The following is a 13,612-nucleotide window of genomic DNA, read 5'->3' on the forward strand; positions in this document are numbered from 1 at the left end:
TGTCACTTGTGTTATACGTCTCTTCGCTAGATTTCCACACTCCTAACATCCATCGGTCCACTGTTTCCGATGTGATATTGAAGTGGAAACATGAAGGAACACGTACAGCACAAAAGCGTACAGGCCGACCTTGTCCGTTGACTGACAGAGACCGCCGTCAGTTGAAGAGGATCGTAATGTGTAATAGGAAGATATCTATCCAGACTATCACACAGGAATTCGAAACTACAGAGGGATCCACTGCAATTACTATGACAGTAAGGTGGGAGGTGAGAAAATTTGGATTTCATGCTCGAGCGGCTGCTCATAAGCCACATGTCACACCGGTAAATGACTAACGACGCCTCGCTTGGAGTAAGGAGCGTAGACATTGGACGATTGAACTGTGGAAAAACGTTGTGTGAAGTAAAGAATCACGAAACACAATGTGGCGATCCGATTGCAGGGTGAGGATATGGCGAATGCCAGTGAACGTCATCTGCCAGCGTGTGTAGTGCTGCTGCGCTAGTGTCAGTCCTAGTCGAGGGAAACGGAAATTATATCAAAACTCAATGAAGGCGCGGTTGGGCGATGAAATCTGAGGCCGCTGGCAGAGTGTGGTAACAGTCGACAGCTAGCGTGCCAGGCAAGGTAAACATGGTACTCGCGACTGTGGAGCTGCGACAGCGGTATTGCACGCACGATTTGTTTTAAGTTATTGCGATGTATGAGATGGGGCACTAGGCCAGAGCCAAGAGTGGCGATTTGTAAATGGCTGACGCGTGGGAATTTATCCCTGTCATAGTTTCTATCTCTCTCTGACACTACGTCAGAATCGAGGGAGAAACCAATATAAATAGATGGGCAATTTTAGCTTGGGACAGAGTGTGCCAGGTCAGTCGAGCGTCGGGACGGACCTGTACTGGTCTACGCTTATAGGGGCCAGTCTGACAGCAATGTTATAAGTATTCTGCATAAACTTGTACTTTGTTTCTATGTACTTGTTCAGGCTATATTCCATCTCTGGGGACACAACACCGGGAAAGGACGGAATGGCAGCCTGGAACTTGGAGATCACACGGTCTGCCTGAAGGAGGCCAGTGACAGAGGTCTGCAGCGGGTCCAGGAGGGGCTCGGTTCCACTCGAGTCTACGGGCCACGTTCGCTTCCCACCCGGCGTACCGGGGCGAGGAGTACGCTGCGGGAGGCACAGCAGTGCTGCCAGAGACGGCGGCGGGTGTTGCCGTCCGGCAAGCACCACTAGCATCCAGTTGCGGCACAGCATCCAGGAGGGCGCGGGTTCGAGGCCGATCCTGTCCTGGGAGCAGCTCCGGCCCGAGGGCCACGGGTGACCAGTACGCCCACCTTTGTCCCACGGTCGGACAGAGCTGGCCAAACGGGGCGGAGGGCGGCGAGGACCGACTTCCAGCAGGGCGGTCGTGATGGCGGCAGCAGCGGCGTCGGCAGACCAGGAGTCTGAGCTGGCTGCACCTGTGGGACACGCCGACACTATGCTTCACACATCGAGTACTGTAAATTATCGAAATAAACAAATGTTACCGAATACCGCTGTATCACTCTGCACTGCCCCGTGACTCTCTTGAACTTGCTCGGCCTCCTGACAAAATGCGGCGCGGTGGGTCCCAGCTTCAGCTCTGCCATCTAGAGTCCCGGGTTCGACACCCAGACTCTGCAACAGTGCCAACAGTAAAATTCAGAGGCAGTGGTGTTATGGTGTGGTCGTGTTTTTCATGGAGGGGCCTTGCACCCCTTGTTGTTTTGCATGGCACTATCGCAGCACATTGATGTTTGAAGGACCTACTTGCTTCCTACTGTTGAAGAACAATTCGGGGATGGCGATTCCCATCTTTCAACGCGATCGAGCACATATTCATAATGCACGGACTATGGCGGAGTGGTTACACGACAATAACATCCCTGTAATGGACTGGCCTGCCCCATTCGGCGGCTTCTCCTTCCAGATGTCCTGTCACGGTCGCCACGTCTGCGCTGAACCGCCGATCCTGTCTCAGCAACTCAGCAACGATGTCTGCAGCAGGGGAAAGAAAGGCAATCTGAAAACTAACAGGCTTCACAACAGCCTAACCGTGTACCCAATATCGACGATCCGCTGCAGATCAAATTATAAGTTCTTTTCCCAGTTACTTGAAAAATCCATAAAGAAAAAAAACATTAAGCTGTAGCAGATTCAACCTAGAAGATACGGATAGATGCAGCAAAATTTACCAGTCCCTGTTGAAAAAAAGTTTTATCGTAAAAAAAAATTTGACAGCTCAACAAAGTCACAGAGTTTTTATATGTTCGTTGTGCGGTCTGACAGTCCTTGATATCTTTGCCAGAATAAATAGAAATTCTCCTCATTTTTCCTTAAATAATTAATTAATACCACTAAAGACTCAATCTTGTTCTCATTTAACGAAATATTCCTCTTTAAAACCGATCTTCTTGACCTTAAAACAGAATTTTAATACACTTCAGAGTATCGATTATTTTCAAAATGTCAATAGGTGTCGACTTCTCATTAATAAAACTTTAAACTAGTTAATTATTAAAGATCGTCCACACTCCTGATAAAATTCTGCCAGAATCTCTACAAGAAGTCTGAATTTTAATAAAATTTGCAAAATTTCACACACAACTATTATTTACGATGTATGTCGCAACAACAGAGCCAACTGACTGTTTTAACTTCCAACTCGAAGTTTATTTAACAGTTGATAGCCAATTTAAATCCCCTTACAAACTTTATCATTCCACGTTCAACATTGAACTCCTTTTCATTAAAAAAAAATAAAACACATTTTAATAATGGTCAGCATGATGTTTCAACGGTTCTTCGAGCCGCCGGCCGTCGACCACGATGCAATAGTGGTCAGCTCTCGTCGTCCGCCGCGTCTGGAGTCCCCATTCGATCACCTTGCTGCCACGCTCGACATGAAAGAAAAGAAACAAAATCTTTTTAAATAACAAGTCTCCACTTAACATACTACAAATAAATAAATACATATATTAACATTTCTTACCTGGTGTCGCTAAAGCGGTAAAGAAACGCGATGTTTCCTGATTAGACTTTTGAAACACCAGACAGCATAAAAAAGTACATGTGCTAATACACGTTTGTTGACATCTCATTTCTTTGGGGGAGGGGCATCTAGCACGACGATTGCATTCGTTAATTCAGAGAGCCTTATAGGAGTTCGTTACATATGTGGGTCAGCTATTCTCCAGATATCTGCCAGTCTTTCCCGGGAAATTCTGCCGACGGGCCGTCTGGTCCCGCCGACTTGTTTTGCGACGCATACTGTAGTAAACTCTCCAGCTCGTAAGTCGCTATGGGAGTCAGTAAAGTCTCGTTCTGCCCTGCCGATATTTTACTCGTGGTGTCAGGAAATGCAACAGCATGAGTTCTGTTAGTTGATTCGATGTATGCGTGTACGGTGAAGTGCTGCGTTAACGCCACTTTTACATACACGTGCGTATCACACCGGTCCCGTCTCTTTTCTCGGAAGTAATATATTGAATATCGCTCGGCGTGTACCATGTGATTTACTGATCTCTGTTGCGTTAAATTCGCAAAATCATGTGTACATATTTTGTGACCTGCACAGTTCTTTTATTTTGATCTGTGATTGTAGTCACGATTCGTTACATATACCGGATATTTCGCATTAAACGCGCAGGGTCACTCCGCAGCAGCCTCAATGCTGTGTAATGAAATTTCTTGCTGCCCACCCTTTGAGAAGATACACTAACCCAAAAAATCGCAACACCAAATATAATTAATGTAGAGTAACGAAATTTCTTTACTTTTTGTTAGGAAATGTGGTGATATAGACGCATGTTCAAGATAAAATGTATCGACAAGGTCACAAACGAAGTGGTTCTGGAAAGAGCAGATGAGAAGAGAAGCTTCTGGAGTTTGATTCTTAAAAGGAGAGTAAGGAGAGTGCAATTTACAGGCCGTCTATTAAGACGTAAAGAACTCCCGAACACAATCATAGAGGGATATGTCGAGGGAAAAAGACGAAGAGGCAACCACGGCTGAGGTACATGGACCAAATCGTGAAAGATGTGGGATGTAACACCTACAAAGAAATGAAGAGAAAAGCTGAAAGACTCACAGAATGGAGACAAGCTGCCTTGTAGCTGCTGCAAACCAATCCTTGGATTGACCACTACAGAAGAAGAAAAACGAAATTTCAAGAATACATCTGTCGAACTACTACATTTAAGTGATCAACAATGCAAGATCACGTTAATGCAAGCGCGACATAAGCCTTTGCAAACGTAAAATTCTGATTCATTAATAATCAGTGCAACTCCTAAAATGTAGAATGCAAGCATGCAAACGTGTATGCATTGTGTCGTACAGAAGCCGCACGCCAGTTTGTGGGATGGATTGCACGCCTGCTGCACTTTCTCGACAGTTAATGCTGTTTGTGGATGACACACGAGTTGCTGTCCGATGAGGTCCCACACGTGCTCGACTGGGGACAGGTCTGGTGGTCGAGCAGGCTGAGACACCCTCTGGAATGATGTTCGTGAATGGCAGCGCAACAGATCGAGTCACGAGACTCACGTAGAAATTTGCAGTCAGGGTGCGTAGGAAAGCCACGAAGAGCGCTCCTGCTGTCTTACGAAATCTCACTCAAGGTGCAGCTCGAGTGTACCTAGCAAGCAGACAGGTTGGTTGCAGCCCCCCTGCTACCCGCCCTGTAACCAACACACTGCCACCGAGCCAGAACCAGCTTTCGTCAGAAAACACAACAGACCTCCACCCTGCGTCCCAATGAGCCCTCGTTTGACGCCACTGAAGTCACAAATGGCGGCGGTTTGTGGTCAGTGGAATGCGCGCTACGGGCCCTATGGCTCGGAGCGGTCCCTGCGATTCGCTGTGTCACTGTGGTGCCAACTGCCGCTCATATTTCTGCTGCAGATGCAGTACGATGCGAGAGAGCCGTATGCCCAGCGCGATGGTTTTCCCTCTCCATAGGCAACGTGACCGTCCGGAGCCCGGTCTTCTTAAAACCGCATATTCTCGTGACCACCGCAGCCAGCAGTCATGTAGAATGCTACATTCATGCCAAGTCTTTCTCAATTATCGCCGAAAGAAAATCCAGCTTTTCGTAGTCCTGTTACACGACCTCGTTTAAACCCCTTGAGGTGTTAATAATGGGTTGTTTGTCACGCTAATGGCTTTCTTGACTAATACCTACTCACCATGTTCAATTTCAAAGGTAACTAACGCGCACGACCGTTACAACCTGTATTTATAGGAAACCTCATTAGAACCCCCATAGTGCCGCCACCAGCGCCACTCTTATGAATAGACATCGTCTGTCAGATGTAAACACACGCCTACCAACTTTCTACATCTACATCTACGTGATTACTCTGCTATTCACAATAAAGTGCCTGGCAGAGGGCTCAACGAACCACCTTCATGCTGTCTCTCTACCGTTCCACTCTCGAACGGCGCGCGGGAAAAACGAGCACTTAAATTTTTCCGTGCGAGCCCTGATTTCCCTTATTTTATCGTGATGATCATTTCTCCCTATGTAGGTGGGTGCCAACAGATTGTTTTCGCAATCAGATGAGAAAACTGGTGATTGAAATTTCATGAGAAGATCCCGTCGCAACGAAAAAGGCCTTTATTTTAATGATTGCCACTCCAATTCACGTATCATGTCTGTGACACTATCTCCCTTATTTCGCGATAATACAAAACGAGCTGCCCTTCTTTGTACTTTTTCGATGTCATCCGTCAGCCCCACCTGATGCGGATCCCACATCGCACAGCAATACTCCAGAATAGGGCGGACAAACGTAGTGCAAGCAGTCTCTTTGGTAGTGTTCTGCCAATGAATCGCAGTCTTTGGTTTGCTCTACTCACAATATTACCTATGTGATCGTTCCAATTTATGTTATTTGTAATTGTTATCCCTAAGTATTTAGTTGAATTCACAGCCCTCAGATTTGTGTGACTTATTGCGTAATCGAAACTTAGCTGATTTCTTTTAGTACTCATGTGAATAACTTCGCACTTTTCTTTGTTCAGGGTCAATTGCCACTTTTCGCACCATACAGATATCTTATCTAAATCATTTTGCAAGTCGTTTTGGTCATCTGATGACTTTACAAGACGGTAAGCGACAGCATCATCTGCAAACAATGTAAGACGGCTACTCAGATTGTCTCCTATATCGTTAATATAGATCACGAATAATAGAGGGCCTATAACACTTCCTTGGGGAATGCCGGATATTACTTCTGTTTTATTCGATGACTTTCCGTCTATTACTACGAACTGTGGCCTTTCTGACAGGAAATCACGAATCCAGTCGCACAACTGGGGCGATACTCCGTAGGCACGCAGTTTGATTAGAAGACGCTTGTGAGGAACGGTGTCGAAAGCCTTCTGCAAATCTAAAAATAATGGAATCAATTTGACATTCCCTGTCCATAGGACTTAAATCGTTTTCTTTGAGGTACTTCATATTGTTCGAATACAGTACATAACTTTCATCTGTGTCTCACAACTTCTTGTTGGTGTAATTTTTTTCCATCACTGTAAGTTAATTTAGGTTTGGCGTCTTTAGAAGGCCAGTTCCCTTTGAGTACTTTGCATAATAAGCGCCTTTTGCCAAACCAGACTGACGTCTATTTCTGGTTGTCAGTCATGGAAGAAGGCGCACTTCCTCTGCCAGGTGCCAGTCCTCAGCGGAATACTCTGGAATGCGATACGATAGGCCGAGGCATCCGGAGAGTCCATCGGCCTCGTCTCGCAAGCTCGCTCGTTGTCTAGAAAGACCAATTATTGTGCGTAAATTATTTCCACTCTGCTCTCTGATGAACCAGTCACATTCGGTATAAGCGATGTTCACAGGGCTGTCTGACTTTCCAGGTATCGGTTAGTTGTAGTTGCATAGTAAGAGTTGGCAAATCATTACTGAAATTAAAATTCTGTATCTTCTTTTATTTAGGTCGGACGCACGTTGAAGTCTCCTCCTAAAATAACTGGAATCTGGAGATGCATTAGGAACTCAAATATTACACCAGTGCGAAATTCACGCCTTCAGATGTTGGTATCATTTTTTGATAGTGGGTAAATAACACTGAAATGGAGATTTCGAAATTTTGTAGCCATGCCTTGCCCGGAAGGTTCGCACAGCATTCTTCTTTATTTCTAAGAGGGAATCTAATGAAATAATACAGATGAAGAAAACTAAGTAAACTGTTCATTGTTTCAAAAGAAATCGCCACAACTGTTGATACATTTGTCCCACTGTGAGACAATTCGTCCAATGCCTTCATGGAAAAATGTTTGCTGTTGCCTACGGAACCATCCTTGTACGCAAGCGTGCACCTCTTTGTCCGAAGCAAAGCGACGGCCTCGAACGTCTTTCTTCAGGGCTCCATTGAGAGAGATCGGGATTCTGTGGAGGATGTGTAGCGACTTCCCAGCGAGACTTCTGCAGTGTAGTAGAAACGCCATCATTCCGTTGCAGGAAAGTGCCCCCTCACACGCTGTCAAGGTTATTGCGACTACACTACAGAAGTCTCGCTAGGAAGACGTTGCACATCCTCCAGACAGTCCCAATATCTCCACATGCGATTTCCATATTACTGGAACCCTGAAGAAAGACATTCGCGGGCATCGACTTGCTTCGGACAAAGAGGTGCACTCCTGGGCACAATCAATGATGGTTCCGTAGGCAACAGCATACATTTTTCCATGAAGCCGTTGACCAATATTTACAAGTATCGCCAAGTCCTTGTCTTCACGAGGGCATTATAACCTGGAGTGCTCGTCAAACTGTCAGCAGTACCACATCTAAGCCTGCAGTGCTAACGTAACGCCCGAAACGTAACCTTGTTGAATCTGTACGTTTTCTGTTTACATTGATGGTAGCTACTGCGTAAGTTTGTGTTGCAGTAATGGGCTACAAAAGCTTGTTATATTATCAGCATTTCTCATTTACGTGTTGTGACATCCATTAGTTCTTCCGTGTTATGTTATGTTTGTGGTTAAAAAAATGGTTCAAATGGCTCTGAGCACTATGGGACTTAACTGATGAGGTCATCAGTCCCCTAGAACTTAGAATTACTTAAACCTAACTAACCTAAGGACATCACACCTGCGGCCGTAGCGGGCGCGCCGTTCCAGACAGAAGCGCCTAGAACCGCTCGGCTACTCCGGCCGGCTGTTATGTTTGTGGTTTGAACGGTTATCGTCTTGGATGGATTTGGTGTTAGTTCCCTTTAGCCCTTACCCTTCCTAATGCTTTTTCTATTACGTTTACGCGATAAAACTGTGCCCCAGCCCGCCGACTCGAGTGTGCGAAGTCCGCCCGCCGCCTGATCCACCCAAGCACGAGTCACGGCCCGCCCTCACAGCTTCACTTCGTTCCGACTAAATGGCATGCGAAACACCGGCCAGTTACAACCGATACCGGTAGTTTAGTTCTGAATAACCGACATAACTGGGCAAAAAACAGAAACATACATCAGTCATAGCAGCAGTGCTAAAATTTATAATGGATCAAATCAGAAAATTTTTCGTTTTTAAAGAAACTTTTTTAAAGAACAAGCAATTTCTGTTTGTTGCATTAGGATAGCTTTGAAATGTTGCGTTATTGTAGAAAATGGGGAAAAGAGGTCAGTCTGTTTTAATAAGAGTGCCGACAGAAAGGAGGAAACAACACGTGGCATAAGAACTGATACAGGATTACTGAGACAACAATGTCCGTCTTACTGTGCGGCGTGGCCTATCACGTGGTACGTGCAGTAAGCAAGGCCTGTCCCGTCTGGTCTGCACGGCAGTCGCTCACTCTGGCTGTCGGACGTCAGCTGTATCACAGAATGCCACCGTCCCTAGCCTGAAAGTATTTTACCAAGTGTCGTAACAGTGAAGTACAATGCCCCGTTTACTTTGAAAGATTAGAAACGGGAGGAGCATAAGGAGACAACTTAAAACTTAACAGTTCATTCATAGTTTACAATAAAAATATAAAGGAGCTGATATGCTACCTGTGTCTACAAAACATGCCTTTATCTAGTCATACAATGAAGGCTTTCACGACCGGAGGTTTCAGCTGCTGAGAATTTTTCCGGGTTGTATGGCCGTGGTCCGTGGAACTCTTCAGTCCCTGACGTTTCGTCCAAGGCTACGTTGGATATGTTCGGAGGTGCTCGTGGTTGTGCCAAGTCTTGCCGACTATCCAGCAAATAATTGAGGACGTAGGTTCCAAGTCCTGCTCTGAGATGAAGGAGCTGGCACAGTAGAGGAATTGGTGGTAGGCCACATTAGACCAATCAGAATACTGATGACTTAAAACAAATGGAGAACTAATCTTTGAAACCATTGTTTGTATTTGTGGAATGTCTTTAATTTACTACTCAAAACGATATTTTTTAAACTTATTTATTTGGCTTAGATTCTCTTTGTACAATTTAGTGTAGATTGCAACCATGTTTTTAACCGTCTAAAACATATGGTTACAGTGTACACTAAATTGTAACAAGAGAATTCATAAATGCATATTGACAGATTTTCACTTTCCGCACTTTATAAAGGCGAATATCTTTACTAAATAAGAGAGAAGCAGATTGATAAAGGTGGTATCCCATATTCAGCAATGTCTTCAGGAAGTCTAAATATTCAGTCAAATTTTGGGCAAAAAAACGAGGTATGGTTTACATCAGCTTTTGACTCATGATCACACCCATGCGCAGGAGAACTGTAAATGTTGATCCGATGCAGATGAAGAGAAAAGGTGGCGTGGCTGAAGCGGAGCCGTATGGTGGAAATCGTTCAGATATGTCCTGTTGAACCACAGCATGATAACCACCTTTCATTACAGCAGATGCCAGTGTGAGAATGCACCCACAAGAAAGAGATCGTCTGCCCCTCTACGTACTGCGAAGTATTCTGATACTACGTCTAATAAACGGTGGGGTAAAAAGTGCCACGAAGAACAGAGTTCCAGGGTACAAAGAAACACAGCAGAGGAACGGAAATACAGTACAAATTTGGCTATAGCAGATGTTGAAAGCGACCACCATTCCTCTCTTGGCACTTTTGGGGCAAGTTACTAAAGGTAGATCGAAGCTGGGCTGCTGGAATTGCATGCAAAATGTTCTGCTACAGTTCTTGAAGGCAATGAGGGCTACTGTGACACACGTTAGACTTGAGGGCTCCCTGCATAAAATAATCGCACACTGACAGCCCAGGTGGCCTCGATGGCCAGATACGGCCGCAGCCAGACTGACCCTCTGATAACGACTCTTGTCAGGCGTGAAGATTTTGTAAATGCACCGCAAGGTTCGGCCGGCTGTATGGGGAGTTGCTCCATCCTGCTCGAAGTAACTGTAGGTTTTCTCCTCCTCTGTTAATGCTGCCACAAATTCACGTCCAATTGTATCCACTCGTTTGGATCACTTTTATTTACCCCACCCTGTATATAATGGTTGGTGGTTCTACTCCATCTCCGATGTTGAATATTTTTAAGGACAGTCTTGAGTCAGACCCGATTAATATCTTTGAGAACGGAGCTGAAGATATAAACTTGAGTGCTTCCAAAAGACCTTCTGTCTCCACCATAAAAACAGAAGCGCCTGTAGGCAGTTCGAAGGCTTTCCAGACGTCGATCTAATGGCATAGAAAAGCACAGCCAGTATATTCTTCTTGTGGAACTGTGGATGTATCGTATATACACAGACGTTGCAATACCCTGCGGTGCGTGAGGCTGTGAAAGCTTTTAGAGTAATGGACCGACCCATACTCTATCACACTCCCCTTAAGACTCCATGTTAACTGTAAATCACACAACCCAATCGCTATCTTGAAATGCCCTAACAAAGAATCATAAGTTGGGAAATTGCAATAATCTTACTATATAACTATCTCCTCAGTCAACAGAATTAATCAGTGAATTGATGGGAACTATGTGCTCCTTGAAGTAAAAATGAAATAAAACATTGACCGATCATTTATTATATTAAACAATTACAAAGTATTAGCATCAGCACTCTAAAAAAAAGTTAATTTCTGACGACAAATAACAAGATAGGCAAGCGGAGGTATGGTTACCGTATACTAACTGTGGTGTCACCGCCAGACACCACACTTGCTAGGTGGTAGCTTTAAATCGGCCGCGGTCCATTTAGTACATGTCGGACCCGCGTGTCGCCACTATGTGATCGCAGACCGAGCGCCACCAGAAGGCATGTCTCGAGATACGGACTAGCACTCGCCCCAGTTGTACGGACGACATTGCTAGCGACTACACTGACGAAGCATCGCTCATTAGCCGAGCAGATAGTTAGAATAGCCTTCAACTAAGTCCATGGCTACGACCTAGCAAGGCGCCATTAGCCTTACATAGCAATCGATAGTTTGATAGTTATCGTATGAAATGTCTCATCAAGAACGCTGTATACAAATGGTGGATTAAAGTTAAGTATTCCAGCAGCTACGTACTTTTCTTTATAGCATTCATAAGTATCCTGTTTCAGACCATCAAGTCCGCCTGCTTGCTTAATGGCCGCCTCCCTTAAAGAATGTGCGTAGTGTTGGCAATCTGTCAACACTACACTAACTGCACATAAAACCATAAATTCAATACTACTCAACGATTGATTTAGAAACTCCAGTGGTCTATTTAATACCACATCAAACAAATAAGGCACGAACGCTGTTTAGCAGAGCTGTGACAAGGTGTGCTTCCTGCCTGTACATTAACCCTCAATTAGTGAGCCGTGCTGCTGCACACTCTCACCAATTTGCTGTGGCAATAGGTCGGAGGACCGTGGTTGCAGTGAAGAATCAGAATCTCGATCGTCAGGACATCTCCAAGCGCCACGATGTCTCGAACCAGCGACCTGTATCCATCCCTAACCAAACCAAGAGTGTCCTTTTTTCTTCTACTAGCTCCAGTTTGCGCCAATACGGCCGCAAACGGCGAACAGGAAAAACGTTACCCTTTTCCGCCAACAGTGTGTCAATGCCACGTTTAACAAACTTCCACCCCAGAACGTCGCCAGTCGCGGGCCAATCAGAGCACATCTTCCTCACTAATTTGTGCTAGAAATTCCCGTCTGACATCAGCCGGCTATGGGCAAATCAGAGCATTGTTTAACACTTCTGAGCTTTCCGAGGTCAAAACGACGTGACGTGCCCTATGCGACGTTCCTGTACTCACAGTGGTTTGCCCCAACATGCTGAGAGGCCGGCCGGTGTGGCCGAGCGGTTCTAGGCGCTTCAATCTGGTACCGCGCGACCGCTACGGTCGCAGGTTCGAATCCTGCCTCGGGCATGGATGTATGTGATGTCCTTAGGTTAGTTAGGCTTTACTAGTTCCGAGTTCTAGGCGACTGATGACCTCAGATGTTTAAAGTCCCATAGTGTTCAGAACCATTTGAACCAACATTCCAAGACTTGCACCCTTCCCCCATAAACTGTGGTGTCCCAGCAAGCACTCGAAACTGTTGCCCTTCGCCATCTCAAGAGGCGAGCCGTGCCCCAAACCACTAACCCCGACTTAATGAAAAACACCGAAAGCTTCCGCGAGCATCCGTCGGTGGCTACGCAAAGCTTTGAGTGCCTGCGATGCACCTGCTGCGGGCTGTGCTTTTCTCACGTATTCGCAGGCTGGAGCTATTAGCCTCTTTACCGACGACCACTTTATGAAGTACGTTTCCCTGTAATAAATCGACGTAATGAGGCTTAAAGTGGATGCAATTAAAGTGTCCTGCCTATCGCCAGTAGTGGCACGGGCTAATTTAGTATAAATGGAAGGAGTCAATCTAGGCGGCTTGTAACCTTCCGACATAACCAGGCCACTGAGCTGCAACGAGACGAATAAAGGTGCAGTTTATGTCAACACGTTCCGCGCTGGACATCATAAAACAGTAGGCTGCAATATGGGGACTGCATATGTCAAGATCGTATTCAAATGAAGGTAAGTGCGAAGAACATCGTATATGAGGTATAAAAGCCCAAGTGTCAAAGCTGGCACAGACAGCTGGAATCAAAACAAAATTATTGCACTTGGCTGTTACAGGAAAGGCTTGGTGACATTACGGTAAACAAGCGCAGTGGCGACTAAGCAAAACGCATCTCACTGTCAATATTTTCAGTTCAGTTGTGCATATACTACTCACGCAGATTATGCACTGATTCACACGACAAGCCGACCGAGCTGCAATAATATTGCGGTCGACTAACAGAATGGTATTTTTCTACATACAAACGTTGCATTTTTGTTTTTAATTACTTTGGTTAGAATTGTTCGAGCAGCCATACATAGCTGTTATGTTTTGTGCTGAGGTAGAAGTGGATGCCTGGATAGAGCATCTGCATAGTTGCTAATTTTTTTCCGGTTCCAAATCTTAGAACGATTTCTGCAAACAAAGATACATGTCTAACAATTAGCAGTGGTCACAATATCGGTCAGGTTTTAGTTGGATCTTGTACAATTTTTCCCCGTGAGAACCTTCTCAATGACAATTTTATATCCCACAGATGTTACGTCTAACGTCAATATTTTGTTGTTCATCTTCGTCCAGGTATTTTTCCAATTTTTGTTTGCATATTTCTGCTCTATGAAAT

This window comes from Schistocerca americana, chromosome 8 (genome assembly GCF_021461395.2).
Source record: "Schistocerca americana isolate TAMUIC-IGC-003095 chromosome 8, iqSchAmer2.1, whole genome shotgun sequence".
Classification (NCBI taxonomy): Eukaryota; Metazoa; Arthropoda; class Insecta; order Orthoptera; family Acrididae; genus Schistocerca; species Schistocerca americana.